General features: G+C 29.7%; 1 protein-coding gene across 4 annotated transcripts in view; it reads right to left on the bottom strand.

Moving 5' to 3' along the window:
- LOC132941836 (potassium voltage-gated channel protein Shaw-like) overlaps positions 1-27551 on the bottom strand; it is a 221284-nt gene that overhangs the window by 89484 nt on the left and 104249 nt on the right. Inside the window, exon 1 of one of the 4 annotated variants that reach the window (XM_061010036.1) lies at positions 19488-19833. The exons of the other annotated variants lie outside the window; for them this stretch is intronic. The gene's annotated coding sequence lies outside the window, so the exon portion shown is untranslated. Of the gene's footprint in view, positions 1-19487; positions 19834-27551 lie in introns of those variants that run through there. 4 annotated transcript variants of the gene reach the window in all.

Here is a 27551-nt window from a genome sequence, read left to right as displayed (position 1 = left end):
CGTCAAACTTGGAACATATAATATGGAGGGGGGAGGAACAACAACCCTTCTAGTACTCAGAAGATACTGTTAAGGCGATCGGACACCAGTAACCTGGGGCCTACACCACCGCAGACTTCGCAGACCCGGGGATTATTGAAGTCAAACACCTGTTCGCCCCGTGGCTAGAGTTCGTCGGCTGTTATAATATCCGTCGACCGACCGTCGCGATAGAACCCGTTCCGTTATCCATGATCTGATGAAATGTAACACGGCGTATCGTATAGGCAAAATAAGTATATCAATGCACCGAAAAACCGCAATATTATCATACTTAATATTGTCTATGACACATTGATAAAATGATAGGTACGTATTATTATAGTATATTAGTATCGTCTAAAATTATTATTATTTATTATTTAATCTGGTATTTTATCAACTTCAAAAACATATTGTTACAAAACATTTCAATTAATAAAATTAAGTATAATCTAGGAAGCAATTTAATATTAAAATATTATTAATAAATGCAAGATTTAGTTTAGGTGATTGATGATTGACCGAATAAGATTGTTTAATGCGTTATGTAACTGAAAGTGTATTTATTTTTATTTTTGAAAAATGTGTATTGATATCAATTTTTTTGACAACATAAATATTATTAATGGTGAACATTCGTTGTTTTTTAAACTTTGTTCGACAACTTTTTACAATAAGGTGGGTTTTACAAAATATTGAATTGTCTGTTTTTTATTTATTCGGTAATTTTAAACTTTGAAAGACGATTTTTTATATTTTATTGAAATTTAAATTGTTTGTTCGATCCAGATTTAGGTATATCATAATATTATAATAAGTCACGCATATGGCATAACACAATTTCTTGTGCCAATATTGAAAATTCTTCGGGGGACGTTTCTACTAAACTCAATGAAATATAACTATATAAGTAATAATTTTTATATACTCTTGACAATATTAAAGCTATAATTACAGTATATTGTCTTTAATAAATATTATGAAAAAAAATTTACTTCAAACAATTACTTTTTAGATTATCGGTGGAGCGAATAATGTATTGGTTTTACAATAATGTGTTTTTTTTTTGTGTTTCTTGTTAACTTTTGTAGTAGGTAGTAAAAAATAAATAAATTTTCGAGTTGAAGGGTGGATTTGGGCAACTACTTGAATATTTAATATAATTTATACATTCAAAATATACGGAAAAATCAACAAAAAACATTACGCACATAAATATTTGACAAAATTGATTTTAGTTTTTGTCGTATTTCAAAAAATTAACAATCGTAAATGTATGCAATTTTCAACATTTTATAGACGTGAAAATATTCAAAGAATATTATGATTATTTTTGAGAAATTTACAGACATTCAATATTATCGACTTTTTCGTTTTTATTCTAATTGGTTCTGGTAGAATTTTTGTTTGTGATTAAAACAGCTTGAAATTGAATTCCCTACATTTTTGTTACATTATTGTAAAAATATTGAAAATAAACTTGCACAATTATCTTTAATTGAAATTTGCAATTTTAGTGTTGAGGAAATTGTATGTTGATAAAAATAATAGTATAATTTTAGTTCTTATATTGTAGTTATTCATAAATATAAATAGTATGGATTTGTAACTTTTCTCACCAATACATGTTTTATTATTGTCTATATTAAACAATATAATTTAAAATATAATAAGACTAATTTTAAGGTATTTATACCAAACTCCTCTTCAAATTGTTTATGGTACGTGGTATGGATTTGTAAGTTAATAATAATTATGTTTAAAATAATATTCTAATAATTTATAATATTACAACAATTGCCAGAAGTTAGAACGCAAAAAGAGTTATCTCAATTTATCAAATTATTCATGAGATGAATTTTAAACTTCAAATTGTATTAACTTTTTTCGTCATGAATGATTTTTAATGATTGTCCAATTAAAAATTTAAATTATTGTCCTGCGTTAATTATTGCAATTATTTTTTTTATTTCAATCAATAACTAACGTAAAAAAAAACGATAATGTGATAAAATATATCAGTAGAGAACCAAAAAGTTTTACTGATAGAATCTGTTGATTGTTAATATATCTTGCACTTAGTTGGAACGTTTTTGTTTAGAATAAAATATTTGTGCCCGAAAATCAAAATTTGGTTGAACAAAAGAAGATATGTCGTGATTATAAGTCCAAAATAAAACGACGGTTTATAGAAATCTTTATTTTCTTTATAAATGTACAATAATTAGTTGTATTGTATTTTCTTATGATTTTTGTATGGTTGACACAATGAATACGAAATAGAAATTTTTGATAATTACTTACAATTGATTTTATTCTGTAAATATTATAATATGACATAAGTGTTTTTTTTTTTAATTTAGTACCTTTTGTTTCTGACTTTTTACGCCAAAAAGTACGATTTTTTGTCAAAAATAAGTACCGAACACTGACAGAAAACTAAAAAACCAATAGTATTATAAATAAATTATAAAATAACCTTTAATCATTTAAAACTTCTGAATAGAGGCCGACATACTATCTCCGCTCAGAATCGTCTTTCTTATGCAATGATTTATCATCGAATTAAAATTGAACACATCCATTACACTATAACAGTGACCTATTCAAGGACGAGGTACACTCAAAATCTATTATAATATAGAAGAGTGACTTCCCCGGGTTTTTTTCATCGCATTGATGTAAATTGTATTTTATGACCACTATTTATACTACCGTTTCTCTGTCCCTGGCAATTGAATTTAAAAACCCGTCTTGATGTCATTATAATCTTTTCATCGTCCAGAGGCAATTAAAATGGTTCATTTTTATGTATTTCTGCTGTAAGCGTAATTTGCTACCATACATTAAGCATATTCCGAAAACCCTTCCATAATAAGTAATTTAGGTAGATAAAATTCGTTTATAGTAATATAAAAACATGTACGTCACTTAATAATATTACACATTTTGGTCGTTTTCAAAATTTCAGTAGATATTTTTAATTAATAACCATATGAAAGTGCAACCTGTACATGATTTAAATCCCGGAAAAACAAACCTTTTGAAAACTATAAATCTGCTTTTACAAAGTTTGACCAAACTTTTCGTTCCTTCTAGGAAAATATGTGCATAATTTTGACCACGTGATTACATGTCATGATATTATACATTATAATTTACATAATATACAAATACATTATTTAAAAGTTGCTAGTTTTAATATCAGTATGACAATATTACGTTCACTGAAAACTAATAATTTATATGCATGAACATTTCAATCGCATTTTGATGGCACACTCAAAATAGAAATAGGTACTTAATCAAACATAATATCCTCATCGAATACAGACAAACAGAAGCTGCCAGAATCAAATCCAACATTCCTACCAAACCCTAGGTCCAAACGAAACAGTTATCAAACAAACACTTAATTTCATAAAGGACATGAAAATTAAAAATGTATTCCAACAAAATTTTATTATACGTCATGTAGACTTAAGTTGTTACAATTTTAGGTAGAATTATTATAAAGCAAACATAAAGAAAAAAATAGCCAATAAGTACCTATTACTTACACATAATGATATTCGTTTTATTATTGTTTTTTTTTTAGATTCTGAGTGAAACGATGAATGTATTGATTTTACAATGATGTGTGTTTTTTTTTTTATTTTTTTATTTTTGTGTCTGTGTACACGATAAGTAGTCGAAATAATGCTTCGATTTTCGACTTCAGTATCTTGTTCGATGGGAAAGTGAATATCGTTGGTGCATTGGGGAGGTCAAAATTTTAATTTCCCAGTAGTTTTCAAAAGCGATGTGAAAAACAAAAGAAAAATTAAGGAAAAACGGGAATTTTTACGCAAAATCGATTTTTAACAAAATCGATTTTGGTTATTGGTGTAACTCTAAAACAAATGACCGTAGATGCATGAAATTTTCACTGGTTGTTTATATTAGCATTTTCTATACACCATAACATTTTCCAAATATTTTGACTCTTTTTGAGCTGTTTACAGCCATTGTCAGTTTTCAATTTTTTTAGTTTTTTTTTCTATAAATATCAATAAAATTTTATCTATTGAGTAAAAAAGCTTGAAAATTTAATAGAAGGCTCCTAGTTTATTGTTTCAAAGGCAGATGAAAAAAATTAAAAATCCTTAGTCACAGTTTTTAATTATAAGCATTTAAAGTTCAAATTTTGACAAAATACGGAAAAATCACGAAAAATAGCAAATTATTTTGATGAGAATTCATAAAAATTTTTCTTTTTAAATCTAAGATTTGAAAATGTAATATAAGATTACTCATAAGTTTGTCTACCTTTATCAAAAAAAAAATGTCTAGAAGAAACTTAAATTAAATTTTTATGAGCGTCTGAAATTTATATTTTTACAACATTTGATATTTACTCGATTTCTCATGTAACGATTTTTTTATTTTATTGTAATTAAAAAACGAATGACTGTAGGTACTTGAAAATTTCACTGAATGTTTATATTAGCATTTTCTATACACCATACAATTTTGAAAATATTTTGACTCTATTTGAGCTGTTTACGGACATTCTCAGTTTTCAATTTTAGATTCTGAGTGAAACGATGAATGTATTGATTTTACAATGATGTGTGTTTTTTTTTTTTATTTTTTTTTTTATTTTTTTTTTATTTTTTTTTTTATTTTTTTTATTTTTTTTTTTATTTTTGTGTCTGTGTACACGATAAGTAGTCGAAATAATGCTTCGATTTTCGCCTTCAGTATCTTGTTCGATGGGAAAGTGAATATCGTTGGTGCATTGGGGAGGTCAAAATTTTAATTTCCCAGTAGTTTTCAAAAGCGATGTGAAAAACAAAAGAAAAATTAAGGAAAAACGGGAATTTTTACGCAAAATCGATTTTTAACAAAATCGATTATGGTTATTGGTGTAACTCTAAAACAAATGACCGTAGATGCATGAAATTTTCACTGGTTGTTTATATTTGCATTTTCTATACACAATACAATTTTGAAAATATTTTGACACTTTTTGAGCTGTTTACGGGCATTTTCAGTTTTCAATTTTTTTAGTTTTTTTTTCTATAAATATCAATAAAGTTTTATCTGTTGGGCCAAAAAGTGTAAAAATTTAATACAAGACTCCTGATATATTTTTACAATAGCAGTTGAAAAATATTGAAAATACATAGGCACAGTTTTTTTTTATAAGCATTTAAAGATCAAATTTGGACAGAATTTATCAAAATCTCGAAAATTATCAACCATTGTAATTAATAAATTATAAAATGTTCAGTTTTTATAGCTAAGGATTGAAAATTTAAAACAAGATTCCATGTAAATAGATAATTCGGTTACCAAAAAATCTAAAAAATACACAAGCACAGTTTATTTGTATAGTCATTTTAAGTTCAAATTTGGACGAAATTACATAAAAACCTAGAATAACTATTTTAGTTATTTTGTTGTGATTGTATAATATTATTCGTGGGCACTTGAAACTTCTAATTTGTAATATTTTCATCGATATATTATGATGATAGTATCACGGTTTGTTGTTGATGTATAACGCGTTATATGTACCTAATGGATATTGTGATATGATTAATTTGGAATTTATTATAGGTCAATTTTTTTTTTAATACCATAGATAAGTGTATAATATGTCTTATACCTAGACTGACATATCGTCTCCACTCAGAATCGTTTTTCTTATACAATGATATATCATTGAATTCAAATTTAATACCATCCATTATACAGTGACCCACTTGTAACCTACAGTACAGCAGAGCGAGATCCACTTTTTTTTAGTTTTTTTTTCTATAAATATCAATAAATTTTTATTTGTTGGGTAAAAAAGCGTGAAAATTTAATATTAGACTCCTGATATATCGTTTTAATAGCAGTTGAAAAATATTAAAAATACATTTGCACAATTTTTTTTTATAAGCATTTAAAGTTCAAATTTTGACAACATTTATCAAATTTATAATTTATTAATTATTTTGTGGTTAAAAATTTATAAAATGTTTAACTTTTATGGCTAAGGATTGAAAATTTAAAACAAGGCTCCACGTTAATAGGTTATATATAAATTACTTTATTCACAATAATATCATCAAATATACTTGGTAATATCATAGGGTGACTGACCGTTTTCGCTCAGAATCGTTTTTATTATACAATGATATTATATCATTGAATTCAAATTTAACACCATCCATTACAGTGACCCACTTGTAACCTACCGTACAGCAGAGCGACATCCACTTATCCACCTTTTTTTATTTGAACATTGGTTATTTGGTTCAAAACTTCAATACACCAAAATTATATAGGACCGTTGGTAAATCCACCAAATACGTGTTTATTCATATTCATATTATACATAGATGTTGTAGTATTAACATTATCCGTTGTACGTGATGTAATAAACTAATAACACGTTGTTGTTTTATTTGATTTTCGTTCAAATACAATATTCTAATTTAATATTGTAAAATAGTTTTCAGTGAATACGATTGGTAATGTTAATCAACTGCATTAAACAATATTATTGTATTGTGTGTTTAGTACATTTTGATTACTTTAATACTAGGTAGTATAGTATATTGGAATATTGATAATTACTACCTAATATATAATATTTATTATCAGCAAAATAATAATTTATAACATGAATTCTAATTCGTATAATGTTTTTATTCATTATATAAAATGACAGTTATATTGCACTTATCTATAGGTTTACTATTTTTTTTTTGTATTTTGCATAATTCTCTTTTGTTACCTACCCACAAGCTTATATGATATTTACCCATACCGACCAATTTCCGTTCAAAAAATGCTCCCTTTAGTATACCGAAATCAAAAATTAAAGCTCATGGTGTGATTATTGAATGCTTCGATTTGGCCGATTTGGGTCATTCAGAAAATCTGCAATGTGGTTTTGAAAATAGCTCATAAGCTATACTTATAATATATATCGATCGGCTCTTAATAGAAAAATCAAAGCAATTTACCATAATGCATGCAGTGACAAAGTCCATTCACCTACAATTTGAATACCTATATCCGGAGGATATATTATTGTTCATCCGATTTTCCGGTTTGGTCTGTACACTGCACGTATACAGTTTATATGAAATGTATATTTATTTTAATAACATTTTAATTAAACTCTTGAGAAATTAGAAGTAAGTAAAGTCAAAAAATAAAATATAAATATCAAATAAATCATATTATTCAGTGTGTGTTTTTGATAAAATTAATTAATTAACTTTAAAATATGTTACATATTTTATATTTATAAACATACACAGCTTCCATCAAAAAAATTCTTGGCTCTCTATCTATATATATTTTTTTGTAACTATGCAATACAATTGTTTTTGAAATATTTACTGATATTATTAGTTGATGTGAATTGTCGGATACAATGACCAACGACCAGTTTTAATATATCACCATAACCGGCTACTACAGTACATATTGAAGTCTTGTGATACCTGACACAAATAACGACGTGCATATTTTATTTCTATACTGAAATATTTGTACCAACATTATCGTGGCGATTGATCGATGAATAAACGTGAAATCATGGTAGGTAGTTCAGAAATACTGACCACGGGGACGAAACTTTCAAAACAATTTGAACGTGAGTCGAGAATCGCTAGCGAGTTGTATACTTCTATATACCGGGTGATCGACTTCACGTAACGCACTCAGTAATTCAAAAACTAATAACGTTTTGGAATATATATTTTTAATTTGATTTGTATAGATCAAAATAGTCAGAACAATAATTTGCTTCGAAATATGAAATTAAAATGTAAGTTGTCATTCGAGAGAGTAAAGAATTATAAAATAAGAACGATAAAAAATAGTAAAAAATATAAATTTTTCCCAAAAATGTTGTTCTTGCAACGCCTTAAAATTTATTATTCAAGGGAAATATTTTCAAAAACGTTTATGTTTTCTGAAATAATGAGTGCCTTACGTTAAAAGGATCACCCCATATTGTAATACATTTAGTGAAACGTGGCCTCCGAGATCCATCCACTGCAGTTTCACGAATAGAAATTGCTATGGTCGTTTTGCCCCGTCGTCGGACGGTCGCAGCGATTCAATTAGCCGAGAAAATCGTCCATCGCTACTCGCCGCAGTGTGGCGGTAAAAGAGGTTTCGTAATTTGATCAAATTCATCGTCGTCGTCGTACTCAGATGAATCTATTACGAACTACTCTCCCCGGTTGATCCACGTCAAACTTTATAAGTTAATTTTTCGCTTAACTCCACCTCTGCAGCGAATTCGAATTGATTTTAAGCTGTAACGGAATCAAAATGATATAATAAATATTGTCATTATCAACCAACAGTCATTATAGCTTTAGGAAAAAAAAGGTGAATTTTTGTATTGTACAAATTATTTAGATTTTTGATGGATGTACACTTGTGTAAAAATTTGCATAGTATATAATTTATTAATATGTGCATACTCTACGTTTCTCTTTCTCTCTCTCTATATATATATTTATTATTTATATACAGCCAACTGCCATGCAGTCAAAACCGTATGCTAATTCACATCGTATGTATGTGAATGTGTGTGTTTTTACTAGCTATACAAATTATTTAAATTATAAAATTATATTATTATAACACAACGCTATGTGTGCTCGTCATAATACATTTAATGTTGAATGGTTGAAAAATAATTTTTGGAATGGAAAAATCTGTTGACAGAGTTAAATTAAAATAAGTATAATAATATGGTTGTTTAAAAAAAAAAATAGGTCACCAAAAAGTATGAAACGAGTATTCTATCGTATTGAAATACGAGAAGATAATAATATTATATTATATTATGATAAGTACAAATATAGAAATGAAATGAGTTATTTTAATAATAAAATAAACGTATTAATACTTAAAAAATGATCTGTATTTTATTATATCGATACTGGGAAGATGTATAATTATATAATATTTTACTCGTTGTCTTGGAAATATTTGGATTTCAGAGACTCACAAATGTGAATTTATTTATTTTTTCTGTTACATTCAAACATTAATTTAGTTGGAAGTAGCCTAGACAATTGACCCCCCTAAAAATATAAATAATAGTTAGTTATCCAACTTTGCCTCAGAAACAACAATAAGTAATATTACAAATTTGTACTGCCTATTTATTGTTTATTCAAATGAAATAAATAGATTTTCAAAAGTCTTAAAATTATTTTGGCATACCTCACTCATTTATCTATACACTTTATATCGTTGACTCCCATTTTAAAACTTGAAGTTTCAAAATAAATAATACAAATCATTATATAATTTATTACATATTATTCACGTGTCCCATTGTCGTAAACACTATTATTATTATTATAAATTATAACGGTTTTATGTAGTGACATGCCTTTTAATTATATAACATCCAGCACGATATCCTACATCTGACAACTTCACCCTTATACTCGGCCAATGATGTATTGGGCATCGACTGTAGTGTGCGATGGTGTTCAGCCCCATCCCCGCCATCCAACGGCTTTTGACATCCGTACACGTATAAAACCACAAACGGATGTGCCAATATTTTTTGATGTTACCAAACCACTATTTTTCTTATCTGGTTTTTCTTACCATGATCTAAGCTAGTTTTCGATACTACCAAGAGTGGCCAAAGTCATATAATAATTTCTGATCAACAATCAATCAGTGTCTTACGCGTGACGTATCAACCCCCCACCCACGAACATTTTTTTTATCATTTTTATTTATCCGACCACAATATACCTAGTCAAAGACTCCATATTTGTTGTTTATATTATTACAGAATACAGTGTCCTTTCTTTCTCCGCCTCGTTTTAATCTCAATTTTATATTATCATTATCAAAACCCACCTATGTCGGTAATCTTTTTAATTCTTCGAGGAGCCACAGATGTAAACGTCAAAAATTGTATTATTATTGTTTATAAGAAAACATTATGTGATTGGTGACTCTGGAGGGAGCCGTATGAACACATCCGAAATGATATCTAAAAAATATTTTTTATCTTCTACATCATCACAAAAAGATACTTAAACGTTCAAATCTCCCATGTTTCTACTAATTTCCCATGAATTCCCAAAATACTATTATTATTATTAATTACAAATGTTAAAATGTCCACATGTTGCATGCATCGTTTTTATTATAACTATTTATTTTCCTTATATTATATAATATATCATAATTCTGTGACAAGTATATTACTATAATTGCACCATCGAATAATGATTGACTGATAGTTCTATCATCATTATTATATCACTATGTTTATCGCAGGTAATGATGGAAAAATATTATTATTTACTTCATTATAACTGAGTTAAGTTTGTATTTTTATTCATATTACCTTAAAAAGTTAAACATAAATTGCCTATTAATGTATAATAAATTAATAACGTGCCTTATGCTAACTTGACTGAATTTAATTTTTTTTCATTAACTAAAATTGACTATAATCTTTGAGAAATACAACTATATATTCTTACAATAATATTTTTAATTTGTTTGTTTATTAAAATAAAATACTGCTTACTCCATACAAACCAAATTTTGTAAATCTTAATATTTGATTTACTTTTCTCACTTAATTTTGTCATTGTTCGCAATGTCCGGACAATAGTGACTTAATAGTTTTCCTACCTTGACCACTGAAATCGAAAATTCTGCGAAATGATTTATTGTCTACTTTGCCTATATATAAACATGCTGTCCTGAGTTATTCAAGGGCTTGTTGACTTTTCCTCTATTCATAAAGTTTCAAAACTTCTGCTACAAACTTATTTTATGAGCACAAAAACGTCTTAGGTATACGTACTTTAAAAAGGTCCTTTCCAATTGTTGTTTTGCTTTGTAATATACCACCTATATGAGAGTATAAGACAATTATTGTTTTTACACTCATGCATATAATTAAAGGTATATAATGTTTTCCTCAGTTATATGTTATAACTAATAACAAATTATATAGGTATTCGTTATGAGAATGAAATCAAATCGGAACTATATTACAATAATAAAACACTTTGACACGTAATATGGTAAAATTGGAGTTTATTCGCCAAATGGAATGCGGCCAAATTTAGACGGTCGTGTGCTGGGCAAATAATTTATAAAATTTTCTAGTTTGTATATTATTATCTTAAGGGCGCACCGAGTGATGAACGAATATTTTCATTTATCAGAAAATAATCACATACCAAGGTCAAAATCGATAATGGTGGACCTGCATATATCCACTTAGCATTTTAATATACATAATATAGGTACCTATCTGTTTAATGTATTTATATATATGGTGACATCCCCATTCCATGTGACGAAAATATATTGTTATAAAAATATATTTCGAAAGATTTAATGTTTCAATCAGTAATATTGTTAAAAAAGAAGGAAAGTAGGTAAACGCTGAGCTGAACAGTAGGTATCCAGTATATACCTCATCATTGAGTAATTAGTAAATAACTGTAATGTATGTGTTACATATTATTTCGAATTCAATGATAAATTATGAAATAGGAAGAACGATTGTGAGCGAAGAAGGTCCATCAGGCTATATAGGTACTAAGAAATAAGAATATTTAATGAACTTATGATACCTATTATATATTATGTATATATTGGGGGATGAGGTGGCCGAGCGGTCTAACGCGACGGATTCGGCACAGCCGGTCCGAGTTCGATCCTCGGCCACCGGGCGGCATTTTTCTCCGTGCAAGTCACGGTGTCCGGAGAACAAGTGCCGCCATCCCCCACCCGGGGCATGGCAGAAACCTACGGGTGCCCCATTAGAAATTCTGCCAAAACACAACACACACGTGTAACAACCTACCCAATTTAAAAACCTACAGTGCCCTCCCCCACACCCAATGGCTTATGTTGCCGCGGGTTACCCAATAAAAAAAAAAAAAAAATTATGTATATATTATATTGATATTAGTTATTATATTATATTAATATTTATTTATTTTATATAGTATTGTAGTAAATCGTATTACTAAGACGTAAAAGGTAGGTTGAATTAATGTGTTCCGAAAACATTGCATCAATTATCTTATATAATTATTATAACAGTATAATATTTATATCATATATTATTGTTTTTAACTTATGACTGATGAGTTATGACTTATGAGTCAATATTGACTTGCCAAAGAATTGGCTTGTGGTATGACAGTAAGCTAGTAGCTTAAGTATAACGTAAGCTTTATAGAAGTAAGTATAAGCATGCTTTTATAATGAACCATATGCAGTGCATAATGTATATATAGGTGCAGGATGTCTATAAAGTTTGGAAACAGCAATTAGACTATAATTAGGAGTGATAAACGATAATATTATGATATAATTAATGAGGTGATTAAATATTTTACCTAATAAATGTGCAGCAGTGTTATCTGTTATTGCTAAATATAGGTATTCAAATATTATATACAAACAGTAATTAAAGCGTTTCCAAATTTTTGTATCACCTTAAATATAGATAATAATGTATGCTCTCAAAAAAGACGACCAATGTGGTGGAATCGACCGACGACGAATCGGACTATTTAGGCCGTTTTCCATTAACGGTCGTGCGCAAGGTAGCGGGCATGGCGGCACGTCGATACATCATTCGAACGGACTCTCAACAGAGGATATACGGGTGGGTGTGGGTGTGTGTGTGTGTGTGTGCGTGTGCGTGTGTGGTGAGGGGTGGAGAGAGCTTTGTCAGACCGGAAGAAGACATGGCGTAGCGGTGGCAATGGTGTTATCAATCACCAAACAACAAGGGAGATCGGATGAGATTTTCGGGGAAAAAAAATAGTTTAGCGAGTGAGACGATAACCCATATAGTGTATATATAATATACATTACGTATACGCTCTACGCTAGAAACCTTCAATTCGTTGAAAAATATGTATGATGTCCATATTATATAATATGAAATACATATATGTATATAAAGTATTTTATACTGTGTATATACTTGTATATATGTGTGATCCGAGACGGTATAATATAAACAGTCGAGTGTTGTACATTTTATATCATAGCCGACGAAGTCGTGTTCAGCAACGAGAAACGAGAGGAGTGAATGCGTTGTATAATAATATGTGCAATAATAATATATCGTATAGGACGCGCCTACGTAAGCCCACCGACGCCTCTTTGATAATTTATTACGTTCCAATACGTTCCAATTGTCGTTGAGACATAAAATTCGGATTTATATAGGGCTATTCTGTGTACACTATAATGATAATAATAATATGGTTGTTTCGAAAAAATATTGGTTTTTTTATGGAAATGTTAATTTTAGAAAATGTACATCGCTCTTATTGTTTTTCGTCTAGGTCTGTGAGACCGTAAGCTTTGATTTTTAATTTCATATTCTTAAGTGAAATAGTTTTAAAACTCAACATTTACAAAATTATGTCTATAATATAGTTTATGTTAAAAGTTGTATTTGAGTAGTATTTTATCGCGTTGAGCATAATTCAATAGTTATATACCTAATGTTATAATAGTTAGACGTTTAGTTTTTCACAATAAATTTTGATAAATTTTGGAATTAACACTAAATTATATCAGATATTGGAATTATTGTCGTTGGTACCCACTGCACTATCAATTGTATTACATTAAGCAGAAAAAAGTAGCCTGCATATAACAGTATGATTTTCTTATAAAGAATAATATGTATAGTAATACAGTAGGTACCAATAATTATTTATATCTTATGTATTCATTTTACAAGTACTGGTTTTTATGAAAAGTGTTATCTAATAGTAATCTAAATGTTTTAAAAATGCCACTGTGGCATGGTGTATGTAAAATATAATAATACACATAAGAGTTTCAAAAATACTTTTAAATTACAACAAAATTACCAAAATCGTTATTCTTCGTTTAAATATCTAATTTGGTTGAAATTTGAACTTCAAATGCTTAGAAAAAATTCGATTCTATCTCTTATATTTTTGAAAATCTATAAGCAATAGCAACTTATGAAGAACATATTTTCAGACTGACCATCGATACCAATATATACATATATAATATATATGTATATAAATAAAAAACCTAAAATAAATCGAAAATGTCAAATGTCTATAAATAGCTAAAAATAATCAAAATATTTTTAAAATTATACAATTTATATAGAAACTGCTAATATTATGCGATAAACAATATAATATTATAATATGATAACACTTAATAACAATTATTTCAAGTAAGTACGGTTATTTGTTTTTGAATTACAACAAAATAAGAAAATGGATTTTTTCGAAAACTAGTTTTGTGTTAAAATTACCGAATAGATTCACATTCTTACCAAAATTAATGCTGAAGTTGAAAATCAAAGCATTTTTTCTATAATATATCGTCAAACAAAAACACACATCATTGTAAAATCAATACTCTACTCGGAAGATAAAATATACATTTTTTAATTTAAACAAATGTTTTTTTCTAAGCCTTTATGTCACTTAACTTCTGAATTAAATATGAAAATTCCTGTTTGTTAAGTCCTCTCCACGGAAAGACAAATAAGTGAATTTAATTTTTCTTGGTAAAGACACATTCATCAACGTTTTCAATCAATTCCAATTTTAAATTTTCACTTTTCACTTCACAATTTTAAATTGGCAAGGTTTATTGAAGTCGTAAAGAAAAGAGCATATTTGGAAAAACTTCTTTCAAATTATTTTAATGTATATTGTATATATATAACAAAATATTTTGAGAGGAATTGGATGGTAAATTTATTTTCATTCCATAACTTGAAAAATGCATAATCTCCAGCTTTATATTATAGTTTCTTCAAGGATTCAATATTATCTTTAAATCTATTGATGAAAGTTTCAGCAGAAGTTTCAGATAATAATTCTAAATCCAATTTCGTAATGATCCCAAAAATATTACAAACGTTATCGTAAGCACTAATTCGCTTATTTACAGATCAGTAACTAAACGATAAATTATAATATTAAGAGTTTCACCCTGTAATTATTATTTATGCAACTAATTTTATTGTTTTAATAATATGTTTAAAATACTATTATTAAAACCCATTAGATGAATACATAATGAAATATAAATAAATAACATTTCATAAATGTTATGTATGAATTACTATTGTTTTAATTTATATTTCCATTTTCCATGTAATATAGATTCGTAGTATTTACAACAAAACATAATATGAAACGTACTCTGACGTATCATTAAAATATTATATAATATTATTTAAGACTTACGTAAGCGTATAGTCATTTATTGGTAAGCGATGTATCAAATAAAAATCTATTAATTGAAATCCTAGTTGTGGTCGTACATTTAATTTTGTTTTTTTTTAATTACATTAAATCATCGTAGGTGATTCGCCTACATTGGCGAATAATAAGAGCTACAAAATTACTTTACCGTGTTTATTCCTATTCCAAGAGCGGATGTCGGATACGAATTTTTGGATTTCCGGTGTATACAAAACTCTTGACATTATTATGTCAAAATATGGATCCGAATGCACATAAACGACAACGACCTCGGGGCACTGACTGATATTTTGGTGAGTAGACACTCGTGTGCCTGTAATGAATTGGCGGGTGTCTGATTTATTTTTGTACATATTCGTTCACGGTCGATGGCGATCAAGAGGGTCCCCTTCTGGCCGTCTTCCGCAAGAATAATAAAAAATAAATTACTATTTTTTTTTCGTGAAACTCAGAAATAGATCTAGAGTGGTGAACGGCACAGTTCTAATTGCCTGTAAAACGATTTGTTAACGTTTGAATCAGATCCAATTAAACGATATTTTAATATTTTAATGTATAATTATATTTATGATTTGGTGCAATTGATTTTAAAAGTGTTAAAATATTAACGATTATTATTGTAAAATAAACATTGTACGCGTTTCGGTCTACGCAGTTCTAACCTTCATTATTGTTCCACTGCGGTTACCTAGTTTCATTCGGGAAGTGTTTATAACTGCAATTCCTATAGGTATACCTATGGTGGTGTAGACACCAAATCAATACGTAGTATGAGGTTCATATAAGATAATTTGCTGTAGTAAATAGAAAATAAACTGTAAGACAATTTTTAAAAACGAAAAAAATGTATACAAAGTAGTCCTATTAGATGTATCGAAATCATTATACGCTTGGTCCATAATGCAGTTACGTCCCGATATAGTGGCTAAAGACCCAAATACGTTTGTATAATAATAATAATAATAATAATAATAATATTAAACAATTACGCGTCTTAGTGGCCTCTAATGAGCTTTACATATTATTATTAGGTCTGAGCCGCACGCACGCACCTGCGGATTGCAGTAACAGTATACAGTGACGCAGAATTGGCACAGTCAATGGCAGTTTTTATGGTTTTATTACGCATGTTTCGTTTAACGTCTTTCCGTAAAAAAAAAGTATTACGGGAAATGGCTGATCCTGCTTTGCTGATAACTGATATTCGTTTCATTCGTCTTTCGACGAGAAGATATTATTACAATTTATTTATATTATATGCGTTCATTCTTATCATAACAGTAATATAATTTGCCCGTATACACACAAAACGTTATACAATATATTATTTTATTCCATAAAAAGCAAAGACGAGTTATAGAAAACGAAATGTCGTTAGTATAATATAAGTATAGACTATTGTACTAGTATGATGTTATAAGTTAGTAATACTACTAGATATTTTCGTGTGCAAGGAAAATTGATGAATCATAGATTCGTTTTTCGGTATAGTATTAGTATACGGTGGAAAATACTAGAGTATGCTCCATTTTGTTAGGATTTTAATTAATTATTTTTTGTTGCTTTCATATTGTTGATTTACATTTCTATGGAAATATACAAAGCGTTACGAAAATCGGCCTCGCGAAAATCTGTTTTGCCCAGCCCAAAAACGTATCTACGTTAAAAATTATAAATCGTCAATGTTACCTATGCGATTTATTCCTAAGATATTATAAATAATAATAATTGTCCATTCGTCTTCAATTCCGGATACATAATGATTTGGAAGTGGCAGTTTAGTAACGAGTAAAACATTTAATGCCGAATCAGTGTCATAATGTGATAGGTATCTAAACGGGTATAATTAATATAGTCGAACCGAAACCGGTATAGAAAAGACAACTCTATGAATATTTTAAATATATATTTTGTCTAAGATGTTCGTTTGGATTAATAATAATAATAACCAAGCAGGTCATTGTTAACACAAAACAACTAAGGGTACTGCCGAATCACTATAAACTGTGAACATAAAACTGTATAACGCAAATCGTTTTAATTAAATAAACACGGCGATCATCACATAATTTAATTAGCTTGAATGAAATTATAACAGCTATACCATCTCGAGTTATCGCACAATATTTAACTCTATATATGCTATTATACAGAAGGACTTCTGTAATAGACGCTTAAAGTTAATAACAACTGCAGTCGGTATGGGATGGAATTAAAAACACTCTCGGCAGATAGAAATTCAGCTTGCTCCGCTATCCACAAAACGAAAACTCTATCGTTTGTGAAGTCGTGCAACTATATCGCTTCAAAGTTCAAAGTGATAAATTAATTATAACATTTCATAAACCGTATACGTTGTATATGACGTACCTATAGTAATATTATGATTTATAATATACTCCGTAGTTGTTCCATCACTATCACTGCGCGAAACCTTTTACGACGATTCGAACAGGATTTTCCACTCCATTGGCAACGCCTATAATACTCGATGCTTATGTCAAAAGTACCTACTTATCATGTATAATCGATGAAATATTTTTTTTTATCACGTACAATGTCCGCACTATGAAAACTACATATTGTTCGAGACACTTTAAACTTAGGGCTGTAGCCACGTGGTATACGAACTAAAATTTTAGTTTAAGGCATGTTCGATATGCGCATTAAATATACTTACACGCGCGCATAAATTTAACTTACTAGCGGTGACATCGTAATTTTTAATTTATATACTTTACCACGTGCCCTGTCGCAATATAAAATATATGTTACATGTAAATGGTAAACTTTGTAGATTTTTACTGTTAGTTTAGCATTAATAATAATGTATGGAATATTTTAATCGTAATTTCAAAAATGTGACAGGATATAGTTTTTAAAACCAAAAATGGTTAGTATATATTGTATATGTCTTAGTAGTTTATTATATTCAGTATTTTTATCAACGTCAAACAGTAGGCACTTGATGTGTATATATATATTTATTATAATGTTATAATATCTGTGCATAACTTATTTTTTCATCATTTAGTCGAGATTATATAACGTCGAATTACTTGAGCTAATGTACGTTAATGAAATGAATACGAATTTGAATGATCGAGGTTCATTATAATACATATTATCTGGCTTAACTGTATATAGATACTGTAATGCACATCGATAAAGTAGTTGATTAATTATAAAACAATTGTAATACTTCAATAGATGATTAATGAGCAGTGGGTCGGAATTTATAATATTCTGTTAAACGAAAAAAAAATAAAATATGTAAAATAAAATAGTGAACAAATGTTGCAATTTGCCAGGGATTTCATTGAGAGTTGATTGAAAACGATTAATTTAACGTAACATGGATTAAATAACAATTATTTTATCTTAAATATAACAACTGACGGAAATCGTGGAAAAGTGATATGAGATTATTATCTAACTCTCGTTAGCACAACACACCTATTGGAGTTTAGGAGAATAATTTAGCTTTCAGTATTTAGTCAAAACTTCTCTTTAGATCAACTACGCCTATACTGACGTACAAGTGGTTGAGAATTTTCAAATATATTTAAGTACGATTTGTTTGTTCTCGCTATGTCAAATTAAGTCAGGAGCAATTAACCACTAATAATGATTATCCATTCACGTCTGGATATTGTTTTCTTACATAAATTACTGTTTAATTGGTTAGTAAGTTTAGCTTAAATTGATTTTTGTTTATTAACGTAATCTTAAGACAAATATGCAGGTAAAACACCTTCAAATAAATATAATACTCATTAGATACAATATTATATACTTTGATTGAGTATACACGACCGAGAATCGAAATATTATGTGCGTGGTTTTTTTTTTATAAAACTATGGTACAACAATAATATTAAGAGTTTGTGTTATACTGCAGTAGGTACAAAAGCGATAACACTGCGCAACAGTAATATTTGATAGGAAAATTATTATTAACTATGAAAAAAAAATAATCATTTAATAATTGATTATAATACATTATAACACCTAATTGAATTAAAAACGATTTTCTCTCCGCAATAATAATTGGTTCAGACGTGATTATCACGTATAAATTCTTCACGTGAAGACTAACCGACTCGTGGCCCTCTCCTCCGACCCATCATAAACACTCAAGCATACAACGATGACACATATACATACGCGTGTGGTCGTATCTGGTCTGTGATCCCGATCCGTGGTTTGGCACGCGACGGGACGTAACTTCTGATCGGTGTTTATGTCATATTATAATATTTTCTATAACAGTATGAAATGTTTCGAGCACCTACAACGAAAAACCACACGCGTAAACGATTTTTTTTTATTTCCACGAACGTATAATTAATAACGGCTTTTTATATGATATATAATTTATCAGTATTTTTTATTCTGATTGTCATCAGAACGTCGTAATGTTGTGTGACGTTGAGTCTTATATGCGCGTCCAGCACTGCAGTCTTCGCACTACTGTGTCACGTTCAAAACTGAAACGATTACTCTATATCCACGCAAAGTGTACAAATACACACACACACACACACACACACACACACACACACACACACACACACACACATACACACACATGCATACATACATATGAGTATAATATTTAAAATATGTATCAAGTACCAAACTAGCGCGCGCACCGTTGTGATGATTAGATCGATGAATATTTTTAGACGATACCAGAGGGCAAAAACAAACGCCAAATAGCACGTATATTATATTATTATTATTATTATCATTGATAATAATAATATTATGAGCTATGCCGCACGCGAAACACGGAGGAGAACACTCTCTCGATACACACAACATATCTATACAACGTAATGCTTTACAGCTTTTTCACGTCGTATTCGACCGCAGCTGTACGTCAGATTCCGTCGATATATATAATTTTTTTTCTCGCGTTGGCGTTTAAAGTTTTTAATATTTTCACTGCAAAGGGTACACCGCTCGAATACCACACACGCACGTGTCGACGACAGGAGTCATAATATTCAGACGAGAAGGATTCCGGGGCCTCGGTATATGATATACATAATATTATTATGACGTGTCTATACGTTTTAACACTCATATGTAGTTATTATTAGCACGCGGATTTCATTTTTTTCGAGTGCTCTAAACCACTGATTTTCGAGCGTAAAATTCGTTTTCAACATATTAAACAATTCATTTAACAAATTAAAAAAATTAATATTATATAACTTTCAACGATTTTATTTGGGATTTTCCGGGCATTTTTGCTTTTAAGGTAATTTTTCATAGCTATAATATATTACATATTTCGGAGTTAGACGATGATACTTCAAAAGGTGGCCACGTGCAGATCAGTATTATGTTATGTTGTAAACATACGAATAGATACACAACCATCATGTTAATTACGTCTTAGTCTCGACTCTCGAGCCTTTTGATTAAAAACCAGAAAATGTATCGTTTTAAATTACTATTCAGAGACATAATATTACCTTTACGATAAATTATGGATGTAAATAAACATTTTCATCAATTTAATTGTAAGACATTTTTAAAATTGTTTTAACATACCTATAACACTCAGTGTGGTATTTTTTTTAAAGGCATATTTTGTACTTTTTTGAGTATTTAATTTATGTTCTAGTTATTAATATACCGAGCTACGTATTTCCAGATTTTAACAGCAGTGTTGGCACAACATATTTTCGTTTTCAATACTTGACAACCGATGTTCGCGATTGACGTAAATTTTCTTTTCTTTTCATTTTTTTCGTTAACGATGATATGGTGTGCCGGTTGATGGTCATTTTAAAGGGTCTACCGTATATGTATAGCTAAGCAGTTTATAACCCGACGATGATGATCGCGTAGGTGTAATGGTGTACCTATATATAACTATAGCCGACACCTGCAGCGGTAGACGTACGTCGGCTTTACGAGGCAAATTTTATTGTAGGCGGTTTTTCATTCTGACCGTCTCTCAATAAGCCCGTCCGTTATAATATATCATACCTTTATGTCCTGTGTTGACAAAAAAACAATAAAATATAAACAGACCTTCACGGGTGATGAGTTTTTGTCGTGACCGTCGTGTTTTGATGTCGTGAAAAGATTAAAATATCAGTATAAAACTGACATGGTAAAAAAAAAAAAATATACATTCACAGAAAGGCATTGATGTAATAAACGTTATATTAATATCGTTAAAAAAACTTTTCAGATGTCACTGTCGGAGTAAAGGATTAAATAAATTATACGGCGTGCATAAACGTTTCAAGCAATTTCTAAAGTTAAAATAAAAAAAAAAGCTACATTAATTTTGAAATTCCCTATAAAATAGTATAATTCTAAATATTAGCATAATATGCTATATATTATGCATATTATAGTAACGACATTAAAATAAACCTGTAAATTATGATTATGCAAATCACATAATATACTGTACAGAGGAATTGACACGGTGTGGGTGAAACACGGATATACGTAATAACCGTTTAAATTTCGTTTAGTGTTTGCAGGATAATATAATATGATATGCATTAATTGCAATATACCTGCTCGATGTTCATAGATGATTATCTGAAAATAATACCTGCCTAATGACCTATATTATATGAAACACAACTGTGGATAACGTTGATAAAGCATCAGCGAGCTTTGTCGTAACAGAGACACTGCAGCAGAGCTTTACGGCATAATATACATAATATACGGCTCAAAGTCGAACTTTGAGTGCCATTTATTAAACGTTGTTTTCAAAATATAACAATGCACTACCTACCTGCTAACTTCCGGCCAAGTTTGACGAAAAGAGACGAGTGTTCAGGCACTCGCCTATAGTCTGTTGTATAAAATCACCTTATACAGTCATATTATAATGTACTTACGCAATAATAATCTTTAGAGCTAAGGGCGTTGAGGATTGTTCTATACAAAATATTCCGTGTCTTAGAACGTAATAGAAAGAATATTCGAGGCCATCATAATAAATATTACTTATGTATTTTCCACGTCATATTGCGTAAACTAAAAAAAAAAATACGACGTGTCTGGCTCATTTTTCAATTTTATCGATTGGAAGACAGTCAAATCGTACAATTCATTACTCTGAGTACAAATAATTTATCCATAGACCTTCCTGTGGACTAAAAGGTTTAAAAAGGTTACAGTTCTAGGAAGTATTCGATGTATCTGCACTTACCAGTTACCATTAAACCTGATAAGAGGACTTCAAAACTTTTTCCACAGACAAAAATCATAATGATGATGTCGTATTTGAATTGAAATATATTAGTATTTTATTTTGGTGATTGAAATATTATTTTACTATTATGGCGTATCTTTGCAGTGATATCAAAAATGACGGTAAAAATCGTGAACTAATGTCGTTGAAATCGATAATAAAATTATTTTATTCACACATGTTTTCGGAATTGGCAATTACTCTTGTAAAATGAATATAATTGGGTGCATGGTTTTCTGCCACTACCTAGATATTATTCATTTACTAATATTTGTGTCCGTTTGAAATTTGAATGACAAAAATATTTAATATTAAATACTCTCTTAAAAATGTATATTATTCTACTATAATACCTAATACTATGTTTTATAATAATAGTATTATTATCGTTCTGTAACCACTGTTTGTCGTTTACGTAATTTGTTTTATGAATGCATTGAGTGTACTAAATACCTATTTTCGCTACGAGTATTATGGCCTCATCAAATCACCAAATCAAAACGTTCACTACCATAATCTCCATATTCACCAATTTATTAGGGAGAAAAAACCAAATATTTCTGCTCACCCGTCCGATTTACCACGTTGGCGACCGATGAGGACAATGCTGTTGAACTCAATACCAAGGTATTCCAAATAAGTAATTTTTCAACCACTAAGCTTCACCAATCTATATTAAATTAATATTAATTACTAATCTGCATTGAAAAATACGTTAGTAGTTACAACGCTTACTACCTAATGGTTATTTTTAATTTAAGCCATCGGCATCATTTCTGGTTATCTATCCTCAATCCTCGTGTATACTTAAATTATTTTAATATAATTCTTGATCCCTTGATTTCTACGTAATATACTTATCTCCAGCTTACAGCTACCACTCATTCCTTGCGAACGTTAAAAATATGAACATCTACTTCCTTTGATTTCCTTCGAATTAAAACCTGACAAACACAACGAGGTTATTCTTAATCTATCCAACTATCAACATTACTCAGTAGAATGTGTTATATCTACCTGCACACTTTGAATTGATCTTAAATTTTATAATTATAATATTTAAGTCTCACATTTTAATATATCTTATTTTGTATGTCTAAAATTTAAATTGTTCGATCATGCTGATTTAAAAACAAAACTGTTTGTTATCAATCAATATGTAATTTTTCTGTTCCTAAAATATGTTAAGGTAATGTTGACCTATATAATATATATATAAATATATTATGATTTTTTACACCAAGTCTAGTACAAAAAAAAATAAAAATACTGTTTAATATTATGTTGCGGATAAACAACTTTATGATGTTATTTACATTTCTATGAAGCTACTGAAAAACTTTGTGCACACTCGAATAAGTATTGCTTGACAAAAAATGCAAAACACGTGAAACCCGGTTGTCTCGAATGGGGGATTGTCGCCGGGAGAATTTGCAAAATGCATATGTTATTCTAAACGATGTGCCGCGGGTAAATCACGCGGAAACCAAAGTTTACGACGTTTTCCACTTTTCCGTTCGAAAGGCGCAAAGGCGCTGAATAATTTAATTACTTCATAGTTGGATTCAAAAACAACACGTGACTTACGCAATAGCACTATATCGTCTGAAACGTGACCCGACATACGTCGACTCCTTCTCCTATTCGCATTCCCTCGGGATAGCGCATGCACGCACAGAAAAATCTTTTTCGATATGGTTACGTATCACGTTTTATAGTTTTGCGGTGATTTTTTTTTTCACCCTGCGAGTTTTCCTTTTTATCCGAGTCATCAAGTGCGAGTGAAAACCCCGAATTCGCGTGGAGTAACAAGATTAAATTTTATTGAAACTTCAAAACACGATAAAAAAAATTCGCAGAAATGCCATAAATTGTCTTTCGAGGATTGAAAGGAGCCTCGGAGTGTCCAAACTTTTGTTCACGGCCAACGCGACGTTGGAAATCTGTCCGATGTGACGAGATTTAAATACTAATTGTATTTATTGATGGACGTTATTGTTGTTCTTATTATTATGACTCATAATGAAATGGTGAAAATAAAAATTTTTTACTTCATATCCCGTGAAAATCTAATTGTTTATTCGGCTACCCTTGACGGTCTAGTTTTAAGACTGATTTGTTTTTAGGCTGGGTACAATGTTTTTCTTTAACCTAATTTTCTTTTCAATAGGTATTATTACTTATTAGATTTCCTCTAGCAACCGATTATAATATGACCGTGGTTTTGCGTCGTAAATTTTTCTTTACAGTGCCTATGGGTTGCCCCTCGAAACCGATGCGTACTACGACAATATTTCGAGTTACAGTACTATGTCGCCTCAAGCAACTGACGCATAATATAAATACATTACCGTAGTAAACTCTAAAAAGAAAAAAAAAATGATTTTACAGACAAATTTCCGCTTATAAATATAAATATGATTCACTATTTTTTGGAACAGCTAAGAAATGTATACTTTATTTTTAAACAGATATTACAATAAAAAATGTATTAATCGTAAAAAAAAATAACAACAAAATAATAGCATACCTACTATATTGTTATACTAATACTATGTACTAGACAGCCACATCTCACATAAGCGTATAATTACAAGTAATACTCGTACGCACATGATATTATGTAAAAACAACCCATGTTTTTCCCATTTTATATTATAACGATGGTTTAAAAAGAATTAAAATGCGTTTTTTTGAACTTGCATGAAAGACTATAATTACAATATAATGACATAGGTATGCTTATAAATGCATACCACTACCGTAAGTACATATAAAATTGTAAAATATTATGACTATACCAAGCCAGGTATATTATATTAAAATACCAAAGTGCTTGTTTAGTCATGTATAATAATACTATTGTTATTATTACTATTATTATTATTATTATTGTGCTCGGCAACTTACCGATCACGACCCTTATATTTGTTTATTTTCGTTATTACATTTTAGAACTAAAGAGAATTGGATTTATCAGTACACACCAATTACCTCCTAAATGTAGGTATCGATTATTTTATCGTATTATTCGACTACTGCGAATATAATCAAATCACACAGTGGTTTGGAAAAACTTGAGTATACATTTTTAATAATAATAAATGTTCAATACTTTTACAATCTTTAATTGTTAAGTATTTGTTTATTTATGTTTTACTTTGACAACAATTTTTTGCCAAAATAATTTTGATTACACATTATACCTGAAATAATATTAGCCTGAATGCTTAAAATCTCAATGCATTTTTTAGTGAGTGTTTTATTTCTGTTGGATTATTACGGGAAGCGTCCAAAAAAAAGTTTTCCTATTACTGAAAATTAAAAATAATTCACCAAAAAAAAATCGTATTCTTATGATTATATATAATCCATTTAGTCAAAAAGTGGTTTTGCGTAAAACATCCCGTTTCTCCATTATCTGTTTTTATTGTCTTTTTTGGTTATTTTGAAAAATACTGGGATTTTTCAATTTTGACCCATTCATAGTACAAACTAAATTCAATTTTCTAGCAGAAACCACCCTTATAGTTTAAAATCTAATACATTTTCTACTTGTTATCATGTGTATAGAAACAAAAAGAACCACACACACGTCATTGTAAAATCAATACATTCACCTCTACGTTCAGAATCCAAATAAAAAAAATGATTATACTCTTTGCGACTTATAGTCCATGATATAATATCATCATGAGCATATTATGTAAACCAAACTTATTGCTTGCAATAGATTTTTTCGCAAAGTGGTTGACGGATGAATGGATTCGGGTAAAAAATTTAGCTCACAAAACTAAGTATGATAATATACGCTACCACTATCCCAATATAGCCCCACTAGGTCCGACGAAGTCCGCGGAATCGAATGTCCGTATTTTGCGTTGTTGCCGTCAGAAACACAAACGTACCTACCTGCGAACGACCGTATTGTATAGATGACCACCGAAGTTTTCGAATGATACGCGATTATATAAGATCGTTTTGGACTACGACCACGCTAATATCGTGGTGCTCGGTAAGACGGGAAAATCCTAGTTTTCCGTCGGGTCTTGAATACGTAATACGGCAGTCGTCGTATTTATGCGGCCAACGGATTTATACAGATATCCGTTTTATTTATATATAATACATAATGTGTGTGTGTGTGTATTAGAGAAGTCGGGACACGTCTCCGGTGTGTGACTTATACGGACGCGGGCAAATCCCGAATATATTGAAACTCGCAAACGCGAGACTTATATTGGGTCGCGTTCGACCGGTGCGGTACGATTTTACGTGTGCGTAAACCACAACCGTTGGAAAAGTACACACTAATATTATGGTATTTATGGAGTTTGACCGATGCCGTAAACTCGAAAATAATTTAAATATATACATATTATGTTACTTCTCGTATATTACATATTAAGGTTTGGTATCGTTCTGCGGCGGGCCGACGACGACAGGTGGGTTTTCATTAAAATCCAGTTACGACCGCGTGGCGTACACGATTATTGTTATCGTGTTTTTTTTTTTTTTTTTTTGTGTCTGTATAATTCGGTTTCTGTTCATTTCACGTTTCCCCGATATTAACGTTAATCCGAAATTGAAAACTCCGAGGTCCGATGATTGATACACAGTAACTGTATATATATATTATAGTTTATGGTATACGGCGCTATATTTATTATAGTATAACGCGTCGTGACGAGGGACTGAAACCAAATTATTAACGACCGGGAAATCCGCACGCGCGTCCGAGGTCTGAAATTGACTTCCATTTGTGATATTAAATTTTTGACTCTTTGGGAAAAAAATCACAATCGATGGATGGACCACGAAACGACTCATAAATCATGGTTTTTAATAATTAATAAAATATAACGCGCGCTGTCGTTTGTCTTATAATATTATAAAGTAGTATAAAACGGTTTTCCGTATTTTATCGATTTTAATTATTATTACTGCTGCGTTTATCGTACACATACTCTACATGTTTTGCTTTCCAATTA

Source organism: Metopolophium dirhodum, chromosome 3 (assembly GCF_019925205.1).
Source record: "Metopolophium dirhodum isolate CAU chromosome 3, ASM1992520v1, whole genome shotgun sequence".
Taxonomy (NCBI): Eukaryota; Metazoa; Arthropoda; class Insecta; order Hemiptera; family Aphididae; genus Metopolophium; species Metopolophium dirhodum.
This window is presented reverse-complemented; position numbering and strand designations above follow the sequence as displayed.